Raw genomic sequence first — 27,239 nt, 5'->3', positions numbered from 1 at the left:
TTGAGCAGCTTTTCAACAACAGAGCAAGTCCTCCTTGGTTTTGTCTAACACCAACTTCCTATAGCTAATGGTCATAACCCCACAATGCTAAGAGAGTATATAGAATATATCTATAATTTATACTTATGCCAAATACATCCATAATTTACACTTAATGCATTGGGAAGATTATTTACTTTCCTTGTGCTTTACATTCTCATTCATGAATGAGCTTTGTAATACAGGTCTGTTTCCTTAGAACCAAATGAAATAACATGCAAAGCTAAGTGTGTGCCTCACATATGGAAGTAACTCAATAACTCCAATTAATTTTTATTGCTATTGTTGATGCTGATGGTATTATTGTTATTTCATAGCCTCTAGCCATGCCTTACATCTGTTGGGTTTTTTGATAAGTTTAATTAATGACAGTGCTAAAACTCAAAGCTTGAAGAATAGCAATCCTTGACAAAAGTAATCTTTAATTAGGATATAATTTTTTTGCTGTGCATCATCAAAAGGATCAACTAATGTGAAACTGTACATAACACATGTCCAGCAATATTTCAGACACAACAGGAAAAAATCCTTTGTATTCATCAAACATTCAGTCTTTGTTGTTCTTCAATGCACTTCATTGATATCCCAAGAAACTAAAATATAAAGACAGATACATCTTCTCTGATATGAAGGAAGATGTAAAAATCATACATAACACAAAGACTGATAAATCACATAATACTTTTTAGTTCCAATGCAGATGCTGGACAAAGGCTATGAAGGCAGACTTCTTGGAAGTAGTCTCTCTCTCTCTCTCTCTCTCTCTCTCTCTTCTCTCTCTCTCTCTCTCTCTTCTCTCTCTCTCTCTCTGTGTGTGTGTGTGTGTGTATACATATATATGATGTATATTGAAATTTTATGTATATTTGTGTGTGTGTGTGTGTGTGTGTGTGTGTGTGTGTGTGTGTGTGTGTGTGTTCAGTCTGAAAACTAGAAGTAATGATCGGCTCTCCTTGCTGGTGTTAAATTTCTGTGACATATCATGAAATAGTTCAGATGTGCTAGAGTATCAACACAAATAATAACCTGTATTTACACTTTGCAACTTAAGAAATAACATTTCAAGTGAAGTCTTTTGTGAATTCCTTCCCAACACCAAAAAGTAGCATGTGTGGACACATCTGTTCACTTGCTTAATACCTTAGCTTTTTCATGACTTCATGGATGGGATTAGTTAATTACTTCAAGAGCATAGATAGCCAACAGCTTATTGTTGACCTTTGAGGCAATTATACAGTTCAAAGTGAAGGAAAGGTTAACTAACTGCCAGCAGGCAACATATTAAATGTATTTGCTAAATTTAGTTCATTTTATTGTCACCATTTCTTATTTTTACATATAAGGAACCACACCTCAGTATTAGCTGCAGGAACTCTGTTGTAAATATATATGTTGGGTCTGGACACCACACAATATTTTTCTATAATAGCAAATAAAGAAAGAGAGTACATAAATTTGAAAGAGAGAAAGAGGGAAGGGAGGAAGCAAAGAGAATTGGGAAAATGAGATACCATCTTACACCTGTCGGAATGGCTGTCAAAACACTGATGACAGCCTATGTTGGAGAGGATGTGGAGTAAGGGGAACACTCCTCCACTGCTGGTGGGAGTGCAAACCTGTACAAGGCATTTTGGAAATCAGTTTGGCAGTTTCTCAGAAAATTGGGAACCAATCTGCCTCAACACTCAGCACTACCACTCTTGGGCATATACCCAAAGAATGCTCAATCATACCACAAGGACATTTGCTCAACTATGTTCATAGCAGCATTATTCATAATAGCCAGAACCTGGAAACAACCTAGAAGCCCCTCAGTGGAAGAATGGATAAAGAAAAAGGTGGTACATTTATACAATGAAGTAATTTTCAGCTGTAAAAAAACAATGACATCATGAAATTTTCAGGCAAATGAATGGAACTAGAAAAAATCATCTTGAGTTAAGTAACCCAGACCCAGAAATACAAACATGGTATGTACTCACTCTTAAATGGATAATAGATGTAAAGCAAAGGATAGCTAGATAACAAAAAGGACCCTAAGAGGGGTGCATGGATCACCCTAGGAAGGGGTAAGAGATAAGATCTTCTGGGTAAAGTGAGAATTGGGGGTGGCAAAGGAGAGGACATGAGGGATAAGAACATGAGGAAATAGGATATTTGTATTTGGGGAGGGATGGAGAGGGAGATCAGTGAAAGAGATATCTCCATAGAAGGAATCATTATGGGGTGAGGGAGAAATCTGATGCTATGGAAATTTCCAGGAATACACAAGGATTACCCCAGCTAAGACCCCTAACAATAGTGGAGAGGTTGCATGAACTGGCCTACCCCTGTAATCAGATTGGTAAATACCCTAACTGTCATCATAGACTCTTCATCCAGTAACTGATGGAAGCAGATGCCAAGGCTGGGGATAGATCCTGGCCGAGCTCTGGGAGCCCAATTGAAAAGAGGGAAAGGGATTATAGGAGCAAGGAGGGTCAAGGAAAACCCATAGAGAAAGATGACCTGAACTTGTGGGAGCACAGGGACACTAGACCGAAAGCTGGGGAGCCTGCATGGGACCAAATTAGGACTTTTGCATATGGAGGACAGTTTTGTAGCCTGGTCTGTTTGTGGGGCCCCTGGCAGTAGGACCAAGATTTATCCCTGGTGCATGCATGAGCTGGCTTTTTGAAGCTCATTCCATATTGGGGGATGCCTTGCTCAGCCTTTGGGGATGGGGGCTTGGTCATGCCTCAACTGAACTTGCCAGATCTTGTTGAATCTCTGTAGGAGACCTTACACTTTCTGAGGAGTGGATGGGGTGGGGGGAGGTGTGAGCAAGTGAGGGGAGAGGAGGGAAGAAGAACTGTTTGTTGGTATGTAAAATGAATAAAAATAAATTAAAAAAATAATAAAAAATTAAAACATTAAAAATTTGTATATGAAAAAGAAATAACACCTCAGTAAGTTTGCTTTTAGACACATGAGCAAATAGGGAAGCTGCTGTCCTTTTGTTTATTTGTTTTTGTTTTATTTTTTCATAATTAATATATTTAATTTACATCCTGACCACAATTTCCCTTTCCTCCTCTCCTCCCATTTCTAGCTATCTCTTCCATTTCAATGATTGCTTTTTGTTCAGAAAAGAGCAGGTCTCGACCACATTATTGTGGCCCTCTATCACAATCCTGCTCCACAAACAGCGCTTTATTTTCTTATACCTGCTTCCCTGGGATCGTGTCTCTTAGGCGTTTATTATGGCGTTGGTTCACTGATTGTGCTCTAGAGTAATGCTGATGTCTTATTGGTGAATGATGCATGTCCCTTTTACTGGTTATTAGTTGTTTACTTCTGATTTGAGTTGCGTTGTAGTATAATGTGAAGTGAGAGATGATGGAGCCGGATGAAAGGTGGTAGGTACCGCGCGATGGGGGGATCTTCGCTTACCGCGTTTGTTGGGTATGTGACCACAGAGAGGTAGTATGGGAGTTTCCTTACCCCCCTCTTCATTATTGCTTTGTTTCTGTTTCAGGAAGAAGCAGGTCAGGGTATCACAAAAGCATAGGCATAATCAGGGTTGGCGCATAACAAGAGTCTAAGAAACCTCAACCCTTGGGTGGTGGTAGGGAATGGCAAGGACATCCAAGTATGAGGGAATATGTTCCCAATAGCCAGCCAAGCTTTAGGGACAGCCCCTGCTCCCACTACTAGAAGTCCCACAAGTAGACTAATATACAAATGTCACATATATGCAGGGGGCCTAGGTTGGTCCCGTGCAGCCTCTCTAGTTGTTGGTTCAGACTCTGTGAGTTCTCAGGCGTCTAGTATAGTAGTTTCTATGGGTTTTCTTGTGAAGTCCTTGACCCATCTGGCTCCTATAGTTCTTCCTTCCTCTCTTCAGTGGGATCCCCTGAGTTCAGCCTGATGTTTAACTGTGGGTCTCTGCATTTGTTTCCATCAGTTATTGGATGAAGGATCTCTAACAACAACAGAGGTAGGCACCAATGTGATCTCAGGAGATGGCCAGTTCAGGCTATGTATCCACTATTGCTAGGAATTGTAGCTGGGGTTATCCTTGTAGTTTCCCTTGCACCAGGTTTCTACCTGACCCCCAAATGCCCTCCTTTTTCCAGTCATTTCTTTCAGTACTCTCCCCCTCCTCCATCTACCCCCATCCCAATCAAGTTGCTGTCTTTATTCAGCCTTCTCAGCTCCAAGTCATTGGTGCCAACTGCTCATAACCACCCTTTCTATGGGCATTTGGAAAGCTTGACTCCAAGAACATTCTGTTCTAGCTTCCATAGTGACATTTTATTGGATTATCTCTAACCCTTATTTTTTCATATGCAAAACTGATTCAATGAAATCAAAATTTTGTGCTTCTCTAAAATATTAAGAGTTCTTGTGAAGTTACTTGTCACAGTGACCAGTGCATAACAGATGTTCAATAACAAGTAAATGCTTTTGTTTCTTTTTTTTTTCTAATGAGAAAGATAGAAGACTTTGAAATGTGTCTGGTAATAATCTTTGTACTTTCCCAGTAAGTGAGTGAATTTACCCTGGAAGGGAGGGAGACATGTGGACACTGTGTATGGGAGATACTCAGAGAGCAAGGGCTTTTGAGAAGAAGTTGCCTGAGGTGTTTGTACATATTTCTGAACCACAGAAGAGCAATTTGGAATTACAGTGAAGCAGTTTCTCTGCATGTTACTCCTGTACCGGGTGCCTCTTCCTCCATAGTGCTGATAGCACTGGGCTTCAAACAGTGATGACAAGAACAAGTGGGCATTTCGACCCTGCAAGGGAAGTTTCTATGCAGTGTCTAGAAAGACTTTTTTCAGGGATTATCCCCAAGTCACAGAGTAAATTAAACCAACTTAATAGATTCTGAGCTTCTCCTTCTGTGAGAAGAAGCACCGTTTACCTTATTAAGAGGAATATATCTATTCCACATTACTCTCTAACAGGAATCCTTTTAATACTTCAACTCAGGTCATCTTTAAACAACTAGCCCAGGGGTGCAGGTCAGTGGTGTCTTTGTTTTTTTTTTTTTTTTTTTTTTTCAGCAAAGTGGTTCCATGATAAACTCACAAGCCGTTGGAAACTGATATTTTAAAGGTTAAAAATGAAGAAAAGAAATAAAATCAAGACAAAAATAGGAAGTGCATGTTTTTCCAACAGACTGGGGCAACCTTAGTTGTCAGGGGATAGATGTAAAATAGTGTTGCAAAGAGCTCTGGGAGGAAGGGGCCTCAGATTCTAACTTGGTTGTGAGGACCTTATGTTTTTCTGCCCCCGAGTGGGGTTGATATGTTCTAAAGAATGAACTTGCACAGAATCTCTTGCAGACTTGCCAGCTTAGGTACCAATAAAAATATTTTTTAATCAACCTAGTGACATTTTTACAAGAGGTATGAAAACTTCTATATCAAAAAATCCAACTTCCACAAAACCCATGGGTTTTTCCTTAGCCAAAAACAATACTGAAGTGAATAAGAGCATTTGACAGGATAGGCTTTGATAAGTTCTTTAATGTGGGAAGTTTTAGGACTTTATCCACACACCCTGACCTTTGCTTCAGACATATTTTGATATGGTGATTCACATCCTATTTTACAAGAGATTTTTTTGAATTTTCTACCAGAATGGTTAAGCCACATCTTGTTTGACCAATCCAAGGTCTCTATTGAACTCTAGATTATATCAAGAGAAAAGAACATTTTGACTGCACCTTAAAGGTGAGGATCAAGTGAGGCTCCTTATTCCAGGACACCAAGAAACTTAGTAAAGCAAGAAACCCACAGAGTCTGCTTAAAGGGCAAAGAATTTATTAGGGGAGAAAACTCACTGTACATGTTGTACCGGAGTTGCAAAACCCCCAAGCAAGACCACCACAGAGCCAATATCCAAAGAAAAACACAAAGGGGTTTATTGATAACAAGCAAGCTTCGGCTTGGTCCTTGTCCAACATCCGACACAGCAGGTGGAGGAGGACAGCCCCGAGCACTCACTTGAAGGGGTTTATATAGGAAAGGTTTACATGCAGCTTGGGATTGGACAAAGGGGCTAGGGGTGTGGTAGTCCTTTGAAGTTATTGGCTGAAGGATAAGCATGAGGTTACTGATGGCTAACAGGATTCAGGGTATCTACAGAGACATAAATTTTTACTCCCTATGTCTTGCTTTTGTTGAACCCAGGGTATATAATGCAGATTTATTACTCTAGTTCTACTCTCCCCTGAGTTCAACTTCTGGTCAACTGAGCCCCTTACTCCCCATATCTTGTTTTGCTAAGCCCACAATATATAGATTTATTTTTTCAGCCTTATCTTTCCATAACTTCAACTTCTGGTCAGTTCTAAAACTGCTAGTCAGCAAATACCTTTAGAGGAAGGCGGTAGAGCTTCTCTCAAGATGGCTACTGATTTTTCCCTTTCATACACACCAGAATTGAAACAAGTTCTAGAATGCTGGGGCACAGTCTCACGCTATTCCAGCAGCCTGAGTCAGTCTTCCATCAAAGTCCTCGAGGGAGAGAAGAAAGCTGCATATGTGCATCTTAGGTCTTAAGGGCAGCCACCATGCTCAGGTGCATGTACTTCAAGGTCATAGGCAGATAAAGCAGTCACCTGCTATGTATCCAGGGCTGCACATTAGGGTCATAAGACAGATATCCACTACATATTAGTGCCAACTTCGAAGCTCAAAGCCCTTTTCCCCATGATGACCCAGTTTTCCCAACCTCAATGCCCTCCCCACAGTGCAGGTACCCTGCTCTTTCTGGTTCTTGAGTGCATCAACTTCCCTGCACCCTTGAACTTTCTGAAGTATCTTGTCTGCCTTGAATGCTCATTCTCTCTCTCTCTCTCTCTCTCTCTCTCTCTCTCTCTCTCTCTCTCTCTCTCTCCCCTCTCTCCTCTCTCTCTTCTCCCCTCCTTCCCTCCCTCCTGCTTCCTTACCAAGTCCTCTTCTATCTCTACCAAACTGGCTCTTACTCAGCATTCATCAAGTTTTTATTTCAATAAGGATGCTTTCATATTTCAATTTATTAGTACATTTCAGTCTGTTTTATTGTTAGAACAAGTTGTATATTTTCTCCAGTTACATGATTCCATTAACCTGAAAACATTCTGAAGGCAAGAAACACCCATCCCTGACTTTATGCCTAAATGTGCCTGCTAAGTAATATTGCATTAATTAAAAAGTATGCTTGAAAGGATGAACAGTGCTGGTTGGTCGGTGGAAGAGTCACGGCCATGGCTTAACCCAATATTAGTTTTTAGAGGTTTAATGAGGGAAAGGGGAGGGGGAGCCAGGCCTGACAGGGTAGGGAAGTGGGGCAGAGCAGACAGCAGAGAGGAAACAGAAAGAGAGCGGTGGGGGTCTATGTCTGACGTTTTTAAGGTGGAGATTGCATGACCACGTGGTGGAATGCAGTCTCCAGTGCCCCCCTGATGATGTAAGATGTTAGACCTGGAAGAGTGAGAGCAGGATCTTAACATTCCAGACTTTTGCTTATTATAAAAAGCAAGTAAATAGGAATATGGGCATCGTTTCTCCCAGAAAAACTGCTTCCAGCTGACTTGGTGGGTATCGGTTGGCTCTTACAGGGAACTGGGAAGGGGGGTCTTCTGAAGTAGACAGGTGTCTTGGGATGGTGGGTAAGGCTGTCCTGCTGCTCTGGAGCTGTCCATCCCTCTTGGCACTCTGGCTGCTTTTGTGACAGGATGCTGATGAGACAGGAAAGGCCTGAAGTAGATCTGACCTGTCCAGATGGATTTAAGCTGCTTTCTGGAGCTTGGGAAATTTTTTGAACATGTTAAGAAGCAGCCATGAGAAGATTAGTGACCATTTGTGGTGTTTACTACTCTGCTTGCATTGGTTAGTGTTAATGGGAGAGACAGAGAGATTGGAACATGTTAAGCTTTATCAGAGACAGTTTAAGGCACCTGTTTCCTTTACTAGTTTGGCATCCAGGAGACAGGTGATCAATTGTTGAGAACATTTAACAGTAATAGATGGTTATATTAAAGTCTATTTTTGCAGAGCCCAGATGCTTTTAAGTCCGGGGGTATAAATACCTTTTAGCTGTTACAGTTTCTTACTTGATGATCTCTGGACTCCATTTCTGTGGTGATCCAGTAACCATTAGCTGAACAGTGAGTTAGAACAGGAACTGGGAAGAGAAAAGCCTGTGCTGCATGAGAATTATTTCTTTGGAATTAGGGACAAGGCAAAGATCAGGGCTCTGTCTGAGTGCACAAGAAGCACAGGCGGGTGGGTCTGGAGTGAGGCACATGGAAAGCTCCAGTGGAAATCTTTTCCCATTAAGTAATCCTGAAAGTTCAATTAAGTCTGGTGAGGTGGGTAAGGCTGTCCTCCCTAGCCTGACAATAGGGAAATGAGGAGAGGTGACATCCTCAAACTTCCAGGACCAGGTCAGTGGCTCTGGTGTCCAGAAGGAAAAAAAAAACAAAACAAAACAAAACAGATCACTTCCTTGCTGTGTTCTGGGTTCCCTGAAAGCCTGTAGCCAAGCCTAGATTTGCTGGAGGTCTTAGCTTGATGTTCCCAAGACATCTTGGTGCCTGGGGGCAGTCAGCTGACTGGTTGTCTTTCTAGGTGGCACTTTCAACAAGGCTATTGATGGCCAGGCAGGGCACTTGCTAGCCCATGACCTTTTCCCTCACTTAAAAGAGGGACCCAACAGCTTTCAGGAGCCAGGGTGTGCCAGCACTTGGCAATTTTGTCCTCGGGCTTTTTATCTCTTCCCTGGCATAGCTTGAATGCCACAGATGACACTTTCACCTGTGGGGTCGGGAGCCTTGCTATCCAGATGCTTAAGTTTTAGTCGGAGAGGTCTAGGTAACAAGAGACAGATTTCACTCTGTGTCTTGAATTTTTTTTTTTCCTTGATGTTTGCTGGTTTGAGAATAGCTTTTGGAAGACTTGCCTGAAGGCAGGCTATAAACTGATCTCTGGATTAAGAGCCATTAAGAGCCTGACCATTGTAAACTTATTTGCATGAATCCTAGCCTACTTCTAGACCCATCTGTGCCTCTCACAGCATCTTGAGAATGAGTGGGAGGAATTAAGGTAAGTTAGGGTGAGAGTCAGCAGAAGCAGCCCACCCATTGCTGCAGAGCAGAAAGCGGAAGTCAGATAGACAGAAATGGTTGAACATGGCAGAGAAGACATCAGAAATGGGGAGGGAGAAGGGTTTAGAGATATAGCAGAAATCTCAGGGATAAAGTAACTCTTTTTATTTGCCTATTCACTGGCAGAAGTTCCCACAAAGCTGTTATGTGGCCAAATTTACTGATATCTGCCAATTTTACTTCTATCTGCCCCCTTGTCCCATGGCTGCAGGCATGAGAGAAAAATAAAAAAGAAAATAAAATAACAAACTGGGATCAGACTCCAATCCCAGGCATCCCTGAGGCAAGGAGAAGGATCTATGAATCAGCACAAGTTACCCAAAATGCCATCATGTTATGAGTAAGGGCTGGGAGCATATGCAGGATGTGGACCACCCGGTGGTCTGACCGCATTGACCTCCTCGTCAGAAGAGAAAATGTGTCATTGACCAGCACAGCTCAGCCCCTGGCAGGTCCAGTGTGTGAGGAATATAGGTTAGGCTGCAGAGCAGTGGGAAGGGACTCACCAATTGCATGTGTGGTGGAGACATGGCAGCGGAACCATGGCAGCAGGTTCAGTGGCTGGGAAAATGAAAAGAGAATCTAACAGTTGCCGGGCAGTCACAGGTCCTCTGTACCAGGTTCCCCACAGCATTCAGCCCCGGACGCTGAGTGTGAAGAGAACTTCCTATCCAAGATCTGAGTCCACAGCACCAATGAAAGGATGAACTGTGCTGGTGGGTGGGCTGGCACAGTGGAAAATTATGAGCCACGGCTATGACTACCAGAGTTAGAAAGAGCTTTATTAGAAAGAAACCAGGCCAGAAGAGACAGAAAGATGGTGGGAGCAGAGCAAAGAGGAAACAGAGAGAGAAGGGGAGCAAAGAGAGAGAGCTTTGGGGTCTGTGTGTAGCTTTTTAAGGTGAGGACAGTCACCCACACCCCTTTGATGACGTAAGAGGTTAGACCTGGAAGAGTGAGAGCAGGATCCTAACAATGCTTACTTTGCTGTTACATATTTGTTGAATATCTATATGATCCAGCCCCTGTTCCAGATCTATGGAAGTTAAACATATTAAAGACAATAGTTAGAGACTAAATAGAGCTATACTCAGAAACTATCAGCTATTATTGACTTTATAATCTTTAGGAGATTTCTTCTTTGAGCTTTAATGGCTTAACTATAAATAAGGGTATTAATGATTCCTGTCTCATAGGAATTGCTATTTCCTATGAAAACACACAAATAAGATTATAAATTTGAGACTAAGAATGTGTATAGACACTATTAGCAGTCGGCCTTGATACATGATCCTATGCTTTTGTGCTTGCTAGTTTTTATATCTACTTGACACAGGCTAGACTCATTTGGGAAGAAGGAACCTCAGTGGAGAAAATGCCCCACAAAATTGGCTTTTTGGACAAGCTTTGAGATCATTTTCTTGATTAATTGTTGATGTGGGAGGGTCTGCCACAGGGTCATTGCCACCAGGGTGGGAGGGTGGTCTTGAGAAAGAAAGAAGACTGAGCAAGCCCAGAGGAGCAAGCCAGTAACTTCTCTTCTCCATGACCTCTACATCAGCTGCTGTCTCCAGGGTTGTGTCTGTTTAAATTCTTGCCCTGCCTTCCTTGAGTGATGGAGTATATACTAAGATTGTATCCTAGAGATATAAGCAGAAATAAATCCTTTTCTCCAAGTTGCTTTTGGTGATGAGGTTTATCACAGCAATGGGAATCCTAACTAAAACAGTCTTTATGGAAGACTATTTATCATTCTCTTATGACACAAAGAAAAAAACAAAATTAACAATGCACAGAAAAAATGGATATTAAATGCATATCAAAAAATACAGCATAACAATACAATGCATAGAATTCAATACATATAGGAAATATACATGTACAAAATATGTGCTCAAACAATGACGATTCAATGGTATTTGGAACTGCATGATGACATGCTAGTTAATTCTGTAAGAAATGAAAGTCAGATGTTCAAGAGCATAAACCTAAAGGAAATATAAATGCAAACTAAGAGGATTCTAAAAGAGTATGGAGAGGCTCCCTGTACATGTTTGTGGGGTAAAGTCTGCAGAAGAGTGTGAATCCACAGGGTACTCGAGATATGTCCTCAAAAAGGATATGCAACCCTAGTTTACACACAATGGTGGAGGGCAGAGGCTTGTGATGTTTATGCAATATCAAAAGTCCATATCCTTAGAAAAGAACAGTGTGAGCAATTTTATTATGAAACTTGGCATAGAGCTATAAAGCTCCTTGAGCAAATATGAAAAAAAATATCAATAATCTGTGATGTTGGCTAGATAAATGGAGGATGGAATTAGCTCCAAGTGTGGTTACTCTATAAAAGTCTCTCAGAATGAGCTCATTGTTTGTCTTTTAACTTCAGGCAGCTTGTGACTCTTGATTATGTTGACCTTGTAGGGCACAATTCAATGATTCTACTTCCTCTGCCTCTCTCAGTGGTGAATCTATTTGTTCTCAGTAAGGATGGATTTTCTGAACAATTTAGCTAGCCATTTTGCATGCATATCTGTAAGATTGAAAGTGTTTGTCCAGATAGCATTCTAAAGCAATGGTTCTCAGCCTGTGGATTGCAACCCCTTTGGGATTGAAGGACCCTTTCACAGAGGTTGCTTAAGATCATTGAAAAACACAGATGTGGTTGGAAGTTTCTCTGGTTCCATCAGGCCCTGCGTCTGCCCCACTGTCCAGACGAATCTCTCCCACCCACAGCCCCACAGTCACTCACCACTCAAAGGCTTATGTTAATTACAAACTGTATGACCTGTGGCTCAAGCTTCTTGTTAGCTAGCTCTTTCACCTTATAACACATTTCTATTAATCTGTATGTTGCCATGTGGTCGTAGCCTTGCCAGTTGGCTGGCATCTTGTTGTTCCTTTGACAGCAGCTGCTGGAGTCTCTCTTGACTCCTCCCTTCTTCTCTCTGTGACTCTGCTTGGATTTCCTGCCTGGCTGTAAACTTTCTTGTCATAGGCCAAAACAGCTTTATTTGTTATCCAATGGGATCCACACATATTCACAGCATACAGAAAGACATCCCACAGCACACAGACATTTACATTATGATTTGTAAGAGCAGCATAATTAGTTACGAAATAGCAACAAAGATAATTAATTGTTGTGTGTCACAACAACATGAGGAACTGTATTAAAGGAGCATAGCATAGGAAAGTTGAGAACCGCTGTCCTAAAGGGTCAAAGAATTACAGAAGTCTACATCAGGCTCCACAAATACGAACTGAGTAAGATTTAATTAGTAGCTTTAATGAAAATGAGTGTTCCCCCCTAAATCCCTTTTACCAGTCCTTAACTAATAACTAATAACTAATATTATTCCAGACCTCTCCTGCTCCCTGCTCCCCATTACAGACATGTGATTTTCTTTGTGTTGTTGTTTGACTTGACTGGCAGTCCAAACTTTCATAGGATACCTGTATACATTAGAAAGCATCTAATACTTCTGGGATCTTCTTCTCAGAACAAACTTCTTTCCTGCAGTCACTGCATCTGTCAATCACCCACCTGGAGCCTTGAGTACATGAATACACATGGAAAAGGAAATAACCAGAAGAAAAGCTTTAAAACAAAACACTACTAGGGAAGGAAAATAAGAGAACCCGTGGCCAACACACTATCCTAAGAGGATAGCATAAGGAAGCTTTGAAAGAGAAAAGAAACGAAGAATCTTGGAACACTGGACAGAAGAAATTAAAATAGATATTGAAAACCAAGGGAGAATAAGTTCTTGAGTTTTCTAAATAACAAAGCTAGACAGAGTGTATATAGCATCTGCACATGATTGTTAATGCACAGAGAGGAGTTGAGAGAGTTATAAACAGGAGAAAGTAAAAGAGCTTGAAAAAAGGTAATTGTTCTACCAAAAATGGTAGAGCTTCAATGATGTCAGATTGTGGTAAGTTACAGCAACTAGGAAAACATCCCTCTGAAAAGTAAATAGAGTCACCTATGAAATATTAAAAAATGAGCCCAAGTAGCTCTCAGTGAAGCTGGCATATAAAACAGAGAAGTGAAGCACAAAGAAGACAAACAAAAGCCATGGCAACAGAGAAACAAACGTCAAACAAAATTAGGCCACAGCAAACCAGTAATGACATAAAAAGTATATTTTCAAAATGTATTATTTCAGCACCAGAGTTATACAAGCAAATAAAAATACATAATCCAAATATGTGTTGTCTACAAAAAAAAGTCTCACTTCAAATATACCTGTGCTAGGGGTTGAATTGTAAAAATAAAAAATAAAAAAAAAGCCGTGTAAACAGCAATCCAATGGCAGTGGTGACACCTGTGTGTAGTCAGTAGACTTCAGAATGAGGCTATCAAGGACTGAGATGAAAGCTACATATTGATAAAGAGATCCAACAAGAAAACTTAAATGGTTATTCACCCAAACACAGACCTAAAAATGTGAAATAAATACTGACAGAATGGAATGAAGAGATCGATCCATCATTACAGATACAGTTCAAAATCCCTCTCAATGTTTTATTACAAAAAGATGAAAAACCGGCAATTGTATAACAGCCATTGGTTGCTCTGGAAATGGGGGATGATAATGGCAAAATATGTAGTTTGCTAAATTTGTGACCATGAAATGTATTCATACTTCTAAACATTATTTTTAAAGTGGAACCCACAAGAAATTAAACCTCAAATATAATTGGTGCTGTCCACTTAGAAAACAGTGGAAGACAGCAATAATGATGCACACCTGTAAGGCAGGTGCCTAGAAAGCTGAGGGAGAAGGACCATGAGTGTGAGGCCAACCTAGGTTATATCATGAGACCTCTCACCAACAAACAAAATGATAGTGCACATTACCCCTCAAACATATAGTTAACAAAGGAAATAAGAAAGCAAATCAAAATAGAAGAGATGATTCTCAGGATACAAAGCCCTGTGTCTCTTTCTTTTCTTTTCCTGTGACCAAGTATCAGACAAAAAGGAACTAGAGGAGGAAGGATTTAGTTTTTTCTTACAGTTTGAAGAGACACAGGCTGTGACGGTGGAGAAAGCTGAGGAGAGGAGTGTGAGGTGGCTGTCACACTGTGTCAGTGAGGAAGCTTATGGGAGAGGAAGTAGTGCTAGACTATCACACCTCAGGGCTGTTCTTAGTGACTCACTTTCTCTATAAATGGTTCTATGGCCTTCCACATTAGTTCCAGCAATTGTGATCCAAGTGTTCAAAATCATGAGTCTATTTCACACTGAAACCGCACAGCACTCAATTTCTATTTCTTCAAAAGAGAAGCCACATAAAGAAATCACAGTTTTCAAGTTTTGGCATTTCTTTCTGCCTCGATACAATTAATTATTATAATAATAGTTTAATTGGCAAATAAGCAATAAAGTTTATGATGATGATAGAAAATTAATTTTTTTATTTACAGACAAATAATAAATCTTCTGTATCAATTAAGTGTTTTCCCCACACAGAGTTACTTAGAAAGTCACAAAGCTGGTGCCTTGTAGTATGAAAGAATTAAGAGCTTACCCGTCACAGCACAGGCCAAAGGCTGTACCACACCTGTTCTCTGAGAAGGCATTGTGCTGGATCTATTGTCACCTCAAACCAACATTGCTGATGATTCTTTGAAGCAAGACACTTTCAATAAGAGAAAAATATCTTTATGTACACAATCACTGAAAATGAGACTACATTTCTAAGCCCAAGACAGGAATTAAAACAATGGCTAATATGGCTTGACATCCATAATTAACATTGAGCTTTACCATGCACTTAACTGTCCTTCCATCCACACAGCCTCGCCCACTGATTGCAGATTCATAGCCTACTCACTCCTCACTGTTATCCATTAAGGTCTCTACAGTGTCGGCTCTCCTGACTACCCTGACCCTTATTGAGGCTGAAGTAGAGGATTCAATCCCCTCCTGCAAGGTCATTTGGGTGAAGGGTTAGCACAATATAAAAGTTTATTTACAATACTCTTAACTGCCTGCTCAATAGTTCACAGTTCCCAGCTCAAAGAGAATAAGAGAGTTTGGGGGGGGGGGCAAATCTAAGTGAGCACAGCCTGGGTACAAGTATTCAGATGCCACTACCCTAATCTCCCTGCAAAACATGCCCAAACATGAAACAGTTTCATGAAGTTTGTATAGTTGTGGAACAAATAATATATATCAAAGCACTTTTCAAATACTTGATGAAAATTCATGTCACCAGATTACAGCAAACTTGGGGAATCTCTGTGATAGGCCTTAGATTATATCTGATGGCATTTCTACCTATTGGGCTACTAGAAACTAGTGGCCTATTTAGTTTGTATACTAAAATTCCTTATTGATAGTCAGAAAGAGACCAAAGACAGCCTAAGATAAGTTGCCTCTGGATCTGTAACATTCCAACTCTTTATAGTCAGGGGGTTCTCTCATCCTGAGTGATTCTAATCTGTATCAAATTGACACAAAATGTACAGGTGTCATCCTCTTTGTTTTTTGGGGTAGGATTTCTAGTTAAACCCAAAGTTGTCAATTCCAGCTGGTGTTGCTAGCAGTTTGCCCCAGGGATCCCATCTCTGCCTCTGGGGTTCTGGAATTACAGGTTGCCACCATGCCCTCCTCAGCTTTTTAATGTTGGTTCTGGGTATCCAAACTCTGTGAAACCAGCAGTTTATTTACTGATCCACCTCTGAAAAATCAACAAAAGCAGTAAGGACCTGTCTAAGGTCTTTTATTCCCAGGGGGTGGAGTTTTTAAACCTCTGTTTCCATTACTCATTCATCATAAAATACCAGTTGTATCCATTACAGCCCTACATTTTAATCGTGGTTAGTTTTGTCTCTGCTAATTCTAACATCTATTTCACATTTCAACATTCTTCTGAATCTCAGTCAGTGTTTTTTCTTGATGTTTTGCAAGGCTTGTATGTTTTTCCTTGCAACTAAATACATCCCATCAGTTAATAGGAACTGAAGCAGATATGTATTCAGTGAGCAGATGTATGCGAACTTGTCAAAAACTTAGGGTGTTGTTGAAACTTGCTAAGTCTTTGGATCCCTCTGATATTCTTAATACTTTCTTTGTCATGAGAGTTCTTCAAACACCTATACAGAGGGAGTCTGTGTCTGGCTACTCCTTGTCATGTGACCCACTGATTTTTACTGTTGTGCAGTTGAGTGCTGGGGTGCAGGAGATGAAAACTGGTGTGTTCTGATTAAAATCCCAGTGTTTTACATTAACTGGCTCAGCATTGTCACAAAAATTTCTCAAGTAGTAAAACCTATCCTGTTGTTTAGTCTCCTTCCCCATGCCCTTCCATGTTTACAGTGTTTCCATGAAGATCTAACCCCAGTTGACTGTGATCTTTCCTCTTAAGTGAGACAGAATTTGGGACAGGGATTCACCTCAGTTGAAAGGAATTTCCAGTCAGAATAAACCCTGTCAAAATCCTTTACTTTAAAGACTGCTTTCTTAAACAGTACATTATAGAGTCTCGCTCTACAGTGCATATCAGCTACCTAGTCAAAATGAAACAGTGCCATTTCTTCAAAGCAAAACTCAAGTGATCTTTACTTTATGTCTTTACCATATTAATTCACAGCATCCAAAATTATACAACTTAAATTAAACTCAAGGCCACATGGACTTATCTAGTCAGAGAGCCAGTTTGGATCCTAATTCCATCACTTTCTATGTGGACTTTTACCAATTACTTAAATCTTTAAGCCATATTCCCACAACTATAGTATAAACACAACGATAATAACATGAAGACTAAGACAGTACCTCTATGTGAATGTTTGTTATCAGTGTTATTAGATAATAACTATGTGTAAGGTAGTTTGCAAGATTGTTATTCATTTTACCATTCAAGCAAAATTTTTAAAAATACATATTCTTTCTCTCTCAAATGCCTAGTTGTATATTTTATTTTAATTTTTTGTTTAATACTTAAGTAGTATACAGAGTTTAAAAGAATCATTTGTTGCAAAACACAGGTCTTGTTCTAAAGAGCATATGAGATAGATTATTCTGAGTCAAATATGAGTGATCATGACCTAGAAGCACAGATTTAGGGAACAGTTACATGACATTTTATAATTACAGAACAAAAGACAATAAATCAGCTCATTTATCAAGTCTGTTGTTGGGGACAACAGGTAGAAGAGTCATAGACAAGGAAGATTATTCTAGGGCTCATTCGCTCGATAGCATTTAGTTTTGAGTTGACATAATTTACTAGTCTGCTGAAAATATTTTTAAAATCTTTGCCTGTAATCAGAAGGAATATTAGGTCAGGTTTGGAGTGGGTGATAAATGGCTCTTTTGGAACTTGACTAAGAATGTCCATCAGAGGCCCTGGCATTTGAACACTTGATTCTCAATTGGTGGTGCTGTTTGGGAAGGTCTAGGAGATGTGGCTTGCTGGAGAAACCATGTCACTGGAGGTAGGCTTTGAGGTTCAAAGCCCTTGAGACATTTCCAGGCCTTTATCCCTATGTTTCATGATGGAGGTTCAAGATGTGAGCTCCCAGCCTTTCTCCAGACACCATGCTTCCCCACCATGATGGACTCCTATCCCTCTCATACTATAAACCAAATAAGACTGTCTTTCTATAAGTTTCCTTGGTCATGGTATTTTATCACAGCAATAAAAAATTAATAATACTAGTATTAATTAAATATATAACTATATATAAATGTAGCCCAATATAATCTTTCTATGAATCTGCAATATTTCAACTCTCTCCAATCAGAAGATTCTAAGTACTTTATCTTTCCTCTTCAGAATCTTCAACAACGAAATGGCTTTTTCAAACCATTTCTGTTCACAAACACATACAAGGATATATAGATGTGGCCCTATTAGCACTTAGTTGCTAAGGAAATTTCCCAGATAATAATAAACCCTGTGACATGCAGAGACGACCAGCCACACTAATGGAAGCCCATGAACTGTGGACTTGTAGCTAGAGTTTTCCTGCCTTGCCCAGTCAGGACAAATCTCTGTCACCCGCCAGTCCCACAGCTGCTCACACCAACCAAGTAAACACAGAAACTTATATTGCTTACAAACTGTATGGCCGTGGCAGGCTTCTTGCTAACTGTTCTTACAGCTTAAATTAATCCATTTCCATAAATCTATACCTTGCCACATGGCTCGTGGTTTACAGGCGTCTTCACATGCTGCTTGTCATGGTGGCGGCTGGCAGTGACTCCCTCTGTCTTCCTGTTCTTTCTTTTCTCCTCTCTGTTAGTCCCATCTATACTTCCTACCTAGCCACTGGCCAATCAGTGTTTTATTTATTGACCAATCAGAGTAATTTTTTTTTTTTTTTTTTTTTTTTTGGTTTTTCGAGACAGGGTTTCTCTGCATAGCTTTGCGCCTTTCCTGGAGCTCACTTTGTAGCCCAGGCTGGCCTCGAACTCACAGAGATCCGCCTGGCTCTGACTCCCAAGTGCTGGGATTAAAGGCGTGCGCCACCACCGCCCGGCCCAATCAGAGTAATTTGACATTCAGACCATCTCACAGCATAGACTGGTGGCTGTGGAGCCCCCATGGGACTCGACTAGGCCCTCTGGATATGGAAGACAGTTGTTTGGCTCAAACTGTTTGGGGGGCACCAAGGCAGGGGGAATCGGGATTTGTCCCTGGTCTATGGGCAGGCTTCTGGAATCCGGTGCCTGTGGTATGACACCTTGCACAGTCTTGGTGCAGTGGGAAGGGGCTTAGACCTGCCTAGGCTCAGTGGGCTGGGCTCTGCTGACTCCCCATGAGAGACCTCGATTTATGGGATGTGGGGTTGTGGGGTGGCTTGGGAAAGAGGGCTGGGGGTGGGAGGAGGGGGGTTGTGGATAGTATGTGAAGTGAGTAGATAATTTCTTAATAAAGAAAAATGAGCCGGGCGGTGGTGGCACACGCCTTTAATCCCAGCACTCGGGAGGCAGAGCCAGGCGGATCTCTGTGAGTTCGAGGCCAGCCTGGGCTACCAAGTGAGTTCCAGGAAAAAGGCGCAAAGCTACGCAGAGAAACCCTGTCTCGAAAAACAAAAAAAAAAAAAAAAAAAAAAAAAAAAAAATGAAAAAAAGAAACCCACAGGCCATCACTGTGACATGTTAAATTACTCAAGCCATGTTGAAGTAATCTTCACAGAAGGTGAACAAGAATGGGCAGAGTTATTCATAACACTGTATATGCGGCTTCAGAAAGAAAAGCCATTGATCATAACATATTTTTCTCTGCCATTTTCAACCTTGCCAGATTTGAAAGTTGACCCTACATGTTATTCAGTGCAGCCAAATTGCCTGTGGCTATTGTTGGTCACTGAAAAACTCATACTATAGACTCTTCTGTGAAGACCCATTTTGAGTAATGTGGATCTTTCTAAAGTGCTTTACTTTATTCTAAGGCATATAAAAATCACAGAGATTGTGTCTACATGACAAAAAAGTAAAAATAAAAACAATAAACCCTGTGTAAATGGCAATGTCACCTTTTTCTGTGACTCCATACTCTATTAACCCTATCTAGGTAAATATGTCCCACGTGTTGAAAAGTACAGATGTCAGTTAGAGACATGAAGGTTTTCTATTGCTAGAAAAGTTTCTATTGCTCCCCTAGAGAGATGACTTTCTATTATTTATTTATTGCTTATTTAGCATACAAAGTAGCTGGTTTCTCTATGGCATTTCATATATATTTAGTTTTTGGTAGTCCCTTTCTCATCCTTTTCCCCATCTACCTGCTCATCATTCCTGCCTAAACTCTTTTACCTCTAATAATTCCCCTTTGATATCTAGATCACATAGGTTTTATTATTCTCCATACCTTTTAGAACCTCTCTTTTCCCAATAATGGGCTCCTTTCTAGTCCCCTGTCATCTACATATACCCACTCCAACATAAATACACATATACAAATATTAAAACCTAGTATCCACATAGAAGAGAGTACACATAGTGTTTGTCATTCTCATTCTGAAATAATTTATTTAGTATTATATAGGAATCATAACTTGAAAATGAACATAAACAAACTCTATAGCTTCTGTATTTCCCTGCCCAAATCTATTATCTGTACAAGAGATAATCTTTCCTGTTCCTCATCATTGACTTTCTACTTTTGCTGTGGGATGGTCTGTATGTCAAGTTGCTCTGATTGGTCAATAAATAAAACACTGATTGGTCAGTGGTTAGGCAGGAAGTATAGGCGGGACTAACAGAGAGGAGAAGAGAAAGAAAAGGAAGGTGGAAGGAGTCACTGCCAGCCGCCACCATGACAAGAAGCACGTGAAGACACCAGTAAGCCACGAGCCACATGGCAAGGTATAGATTTATGGAAATGGATTAATTTAAGCTGTAAAAACAGTTAGCAAGAAGCCTGCCATGGCCATACAGTTTGTAAGCAATGTAAGTCTCTGTATTTACTTGGTTGGGTCTGAGCGGCTGTGGAATTAGTGGGTGACAAAGACTTGTCCTGACTGTGGGCAAGGTAGGAAAACTCTAGCTACAAACTTTCTTCAGTATCTATGACATTTAAAAGAAGTCCTCATCATTTATACTAGTTTCTTTTGACAAAATTGCATATAGCAATTGATTAGTTTCTAATATAGTCTCCTATCATATTGTTTACTCACTCCAGTTCATTCCTACATACAGTGTGATCAACTTTGTGTCCTCAGTAATAGATTTCCCTTTATCACATTAATAACATTGAGTTTTCATTGTGAATATATATTAAGTGGGCCAATAATATAATCTGTTTTCCTGATGACAAAGAGAAAATGAAAAATTAGTGTTGCTACTAATAGTTTAAGATTAAGATTAAATCGTGCTGGTAACATTATACAAAAGGGGAGGCAGAAATGGCCATCAGCTACTGGAGGCAACTAAGTGTAATTATAATAGCTTTTACTTCTCCATATGATTAAAAAAAAGTGGAGGTGCCCTAATCTTGCCACTATAAACAGCTACTTAGCTTGAAAAATATATGTGGCAACTGACTTTAGATATAAGGCTACATACATCACAGAATGGCCCTGTATGACAGGTGAAGGTGTGAGGTAAGTAGACCAAGACTTCAAGCACACCTAGAGGTACTTGCAAAACTTGGCATGAGTTAGAGAATAAACATTCGAAGCAGTCTGTTTAAATGAGAAAACGAGGCCCTTGGGGTAACCAGAGTTTGTGGAACTGAACTCTGGAGAGAAGGAAATTGTAATAAAAAAAAACCAAAAACAACAAAGCTCCAGATGTTTGGAAATATGCTATGATGTCTTTGACTGGACACTAAGCTATAAGTTGAGATCCTGAATGTCGATACAGAACACTCTGCCCAGAGCAATAAATAAAGGAAAATGGAGGAAAACTGAGTGGGAGGACCAAGTGAGCTACTAAGTATCCACTGGATTCACCAGAAGAGCACACCTGGAAATACAATACAGATGTCTCCAGACCGCAGGAACAAGCATTAAAATCCAGCTGTAAGGTTTCACCTTGTCCAGAAGTGGTTATAGAACAGCTTGTCAAAAATACTTAAACTCTTCACTCACTTTGAGGGGTTATGTTAGCACTCCAACTGTGGTGATGCTTATACATATTTATGGAAAAACTAAAGGTTGTTAACTTATACAACATTAATGAGTAAATTATATGATATATGAATTGTATCTCCACAAAGCTGTTAAAACTTTAAAAACAAAACAAATATCTGATCCTATTATTCCTAGATATAATTATCTCAATAAAACAGCCTCTTACTTTCTACATTCACAATACACTAATAAAATTTAATTTAAAAATTTTATCAATGGTTGTCTAGTCTATACAAAATAAAAGTCAGATTATGTGTTGTGTGTTGAAATGAATATATGCATACTTCTTGAAATATATTTAGCTGCTTATAGAGCCAGGTACTCTGCCTTTCTACATAGGTACAAAGCTTGTAACTTCTTCCAAATACAGGATTTATATCTAAATGCTACCTATTGTCTCCAATAATTAGATCACATTGTTCTCAGAAGTCAACTTCTAATCTGGATTATTTTTCTAGTTTTATCCCATATCTCTTTCAAGACACACAGGACCCATGTCTTCCTCCATGAACCTCTTATCACTTGCCAAACTTGCTGTTTTTAGATAAAACATTCCTTAGCATCTTTCCCTGAATGTTCAAGTTACACAGACTTTCCATCTGCCTTAATGGGCTTCCCTTTCTGAAGTTTTGTCCACTGATAAAAGGAAGTAGAAGTGCGATTCCACTGTTTTAGTTCTGAGGCACAAAGCATTATGAGCTTCACCTTGAAATCTAACTAGAAATTACACACACACACACACACACACACACACACACACACACACACACACACAAACACAAACACACACACAGTGGGAGAGGCAAGGAGAACTCATTCCAGTTCAAGGGAATATTCAATCACAAACCTTATTCAATCCATACCAGTGAGGAACACTGGTCAAGATTTTAAATTGGAACATCCTACATTTTCTGAGAGCAAAATGTCTAAAATGTCTGTTAAATTCACAAGAATGTAGAAGAAATTACTGTTTCTGTCCTTACATTGTTTCTAGAGCTATGATTTCAGCTCTGGATCTTCCATTTGTGTGCTTGCTACTTTGCCTTTGTTGTGTAGGTGTATCTGTGTCTATGTTAGCATCTGGACCTGAAGCTCTGAGGACCTCAGAACTTCCTGAAGCCTTCACACACCTCCACCACAGCATGATGGGTTCTCTTCCTTCCCTCACTTTGTCACAAGCCCTCACGAATGTGTCATTCCTGCTGTTATTTACCAAATTGGCTGCTAAATTCAGACCCTTGCATTTGGATCTGATTCTGGTTCTGTTATCTGTGGAGGAAATCCAAAAGGCTCAGTCTATAGCATCATTAGTCACTGTCCCTCACTTGAATTTCTCATACTCTTTTTCATCAATTCATTCCATGAAACATTTCTTCCCAATACGTATCTCATTTACTTATGTTTTTGATTACCACTGTGTGTGCGCATGTGTGTGCGCATGTGTGTGTGTGTGTGTGTGTGTGCCAAATTCAAGAAATAACTGACACTATTAAGAAATTACCTTTTATTTATTTTGTGTATGTGTGTAGACAAATTTCTGAACAGTTGTATTAAATAAGAAACACAGAGCCAAATACAGGGGTGAAAGCCTTAGAAATCAGGATGATAGCCACCAACTAACCTTAGCTTACCACATTGTCTTAGGTTCCCAAGAGAGCTCTTCCTGTCTAACCTACACCTTTATTGCCTTCCTGTTCTGCCTTCTCATTGGCTCTTAACCCAGCCACCTCACTTCTTCATCACTGCCTGTCTATACAGACCTCCAGGTCTCTATGGTTGGTACTGAGATTAGAGTCATGTGTCACCACACTTAGCTGTGTCCTTGAACACACAGAGACTCTGCCTGCCATTTGATTAGATTAACAACATGTGCTACCACTGCCTGATGTCTGTTTATGGCTGACTATGATCTCTGATCTCCATGCAAACTTTATTTATTAACATACAAATAAAATATCACATTTCAGCACAAACAAAATATCACCACATTTCTGCTTTTTTCTAATAAAAATAAAAAATAATAATAAAGTTATAACTAATATAAGAAAACTGTATAGAGTAAATACAATAACTATATTCAATACATACAAGCAATAAATACATCAACAATGTCTAGTCCATTTGCATTTGACAAAATCAGAGAAAATATTTCATTATCTATCCTGTTTTGGTAAGTCTAAAATATGCCTGAATCATTTTCTATCCTAACTTATATTACTAACAGAGAACTATCTTATAATGTCTTTCAAATTTATGCACTTTACACCTCTTCAGTGAGTTTCTTTTCTGAAATTCTTAACAAGGAAAACTATAATTATAACTATCTAATCTTCAACTAACTATAACTATCTAATCTTCAACTCTTTCAGAGACCCAAGAAGGAAATAATATTACCTAGTAAAACAGAAAGTGCAAACAAGCAACTTCCAAAAAAAATGTGAGTTGACAGAAACAGGCAACTGCCTAGACAGTCACCCAAGGTTTCTTCTCAATGTTGGGGCATCATCTTCAGCCTATAGGCTTAGCATATCTTACAGACTCATTTGTGAAGTAGTATGTACACAGGGCCTATAGCTCAACCTCACTTTTGGTGCAAGTAGTCTATGTACCAGATAAACCTGAATTCCATCAATGTCCTGTCATGATTCAGGATTTTAAATTCTGGAAATTGTTGGTGTTTTTGGAATTCAGCTGTGCATTCTTCTCAGCTTGTGGGTGGCTTCATCTCTTTTATTAAATGCCCGTCTACTATTGAGAAGTTAGACTTCTTCAACATAGATACTCTTTCAAGAATAACTGTTTCAGCTATGGTTCTACTGCACACCAGAAGCTATAGGCCCTCTGCCTGTTCAGCTGCCTTCGAAGAAAGGGGCACTGTACCTTTTCTGGATTGCAAAGGCCACTTCAGCGATGGTGCCATATTGTCCTGGCCTCAGAAGATGCCTGTTGCAAAAGCCTCAACCACACTTGTCTTGGCAAGAACCGGTAGTCCTTTATTTCATGTCCTGTCGGTCCATTTTGGATAGCATACTGTCAGCAGTTGATATGAGGGCACTTTGTTGCGCAGTGATTAACTTTTGCCACAATGAAAGTTAACTCCATTTGCAGTTTCTTCAATGTTCATATCTTCTCTGAAGTAGATTGGTACTGCCAGGAGCCGACATGTTTCATAGTCATAAAAAAAAAAAAAGAAAAAAATTCTAAGTTTAAAACATTTTAAATGACATATTCTGTAGATCTCTGAATGGTTTGAAGATGACATATCTAAAATATATCTCTGCTTAGCCTTGAAAACATACCTAATATGATTATAAGTTTGATTGTAATGTCTAACTACTAACTTCCATTTCTTTATATCCTAATAGTTGGAAATAATAACATTCAAGGATTAGCTAATTGCATTGCATTGTTAAATGAACTGTATAAGTACAATATCTTGAAAAAGATTAGAAATATACATACAGCATTTTCTAACAATATCAATCTCAGTATATATAATTTGTATACAATATATAAAAATCCAATCCAATGTAAAGTATTTAAAACCAGTAATTGTCTTTTAAAAGTAGATTCAATAATCTACCTTTTTATCTATATCATATCTATATCTTCTCTTTACTTTTCAGGGTAGATTCAATAATCTACCCTCTATTCTATCATTTCTATTAATCTTTTTTTTCAAACAAGAACCTTAAATCTAATCCTTTGTTTAGCCCTTTTCCTAACCATTAGCAACAACAGCTTGTAACCAACCCTCCTAAACAATGAAAATTATCCCAAACTCAAAACCCATAGAAAGACCAAAAACCACCCACCCCACTCCACCTCTTTGGGAATGTGGATGTCGTGTTCTTAAAATTGCTTCCTGTTGGTTGTGGGTGAAGGCATCTTTAGGGAATTCTGAAAAGAAAAATTTTGGGTTAATTGTCAAGTTCTGGGAGAGGTAACTATATCATTTGTTGTCCATTCTCTGAATAATGCCAAAGTTCAGAGTTTATCTCAAGTCCTTGTTTGAGTAGTCTGTGAAATTCGGTTATCTCAGCTATCCATCTCGAAATTGTTCTGAGCAGTTTATAGTCCAAAGCTGATCTGTGGGTGATGTTTGTCAGCTTAGTGGTTTTATTATTGTCCACATGTAATCATTGTTTTGGGGCCCCTTCATTCTTCTGGAGACTTCAAATTCGATGTTAGGCCTGGTTGTGATTCCCTAAGAAAACTGATAGAGACTTTAACACAAAAACATATCTAGGCAACTAATTGAAGCCTTTTTTCTAGAATTAGTTAGTACTCTATATGACCATTAATATCATAATGAAAGTTTAATATATATATGTTAATCTTATTTTGATATAAATTTGATATATAATTTTGATATAAAATTAATACCTTAAGAAAAGCTGAGAAAATCAAAATAGAATGGCATGGATCTACTACTTCCCAGAATCAGTGGTGAGCATGGCTCCCCCAAAGCTGGCGGTAAACTTACCGCTGTCATGTTAGGATGCTTAGGTCAGCAGAACCAGCAGCCAAAGCTACTACCTTGGTTCTAACCATGCAGTTTAGCAGTTTAAAATGTCTCCTGGTCAGAGAAGGATTATAGATTCACAATAAGGCAGCTTCAGATGGAATAAGACTTTAAACAGTTTACAATGTGTATAAAAATGTATGTAGGCTTGAAAGAAATAAGAAAAGGACAATAGACAGTTAAATAAAGAAATAGATAGTTCTAAAAAATAAAGTCTTTAAAGAGACAACAAAAGTAATATAAAACATAAGCCATGTAAAGATGGAAATCACACAGAGTGTCTGGATTATGTTGTCTTTGGGATTTTTAACTGCAGAAAGACATTTGATTATAAAAGCTGCTGAGTTAAATCAATATGTATATTTTAAAGGTATTTTGGCTTCAAAATTTGGATCTAAGACTATGTTCCTTTGGAAAGGAGGATCTGTTTTTGTTTCCATAGGAAACAAAAGGCTATGGATTTGTTCCAGGTTAAGATGGATCAGATTTGATCAAGCCAGACCTCCTGAACCTTAACAGATGGTACCTATCAACAAAGGTTATAGCCAGTCTTCCCAGGACTTGACCATTATCTCAAATGTTCTCAGGATCTCCATAAGACTATCAGCACCCCCTATCAGTAAGAAGTAGCCTAGAACACTATGCCCATATTCCCCCAAAAAAATGGATTATGGATGTTTGTCATTGTTTAGGTTATTGGTTACAAATTATTGGTCATAGTCAATCTCTTTCTAAAAGAAGAAAGGAGCAATGATATAGAAATATAAGATATAGATATGATAGGATGAAGGGTAGATTATTGAATCTACTTTTAAAGAACAATGACTTGTTTGAAATGTTTTACATTGGTATAGATTTTAGTTTATTGATACAAAGTTGAAGTTAATTTTGTTATACTGTATGTATATTTCTACTCTTGTTTAAGGTGTTATG

The sequence above is a fragment of the Peromyscus leucopus genome, chromosome 1 (genome assembly GCF_004664715.2).
Source record: "Peromyscus leucopus breed LL Stock chromosome 1, UCI_PerLeu_2.1, whole genome shotgun sequence".
NCBI lineage: Eukaryota > Metazoa > Chordata > Mammalia > Rodentia > Cricetidae > Peromyscus > Peromyscus leucopus.
Note: the sequence above shows the minus strand (reverse complement) of the source record.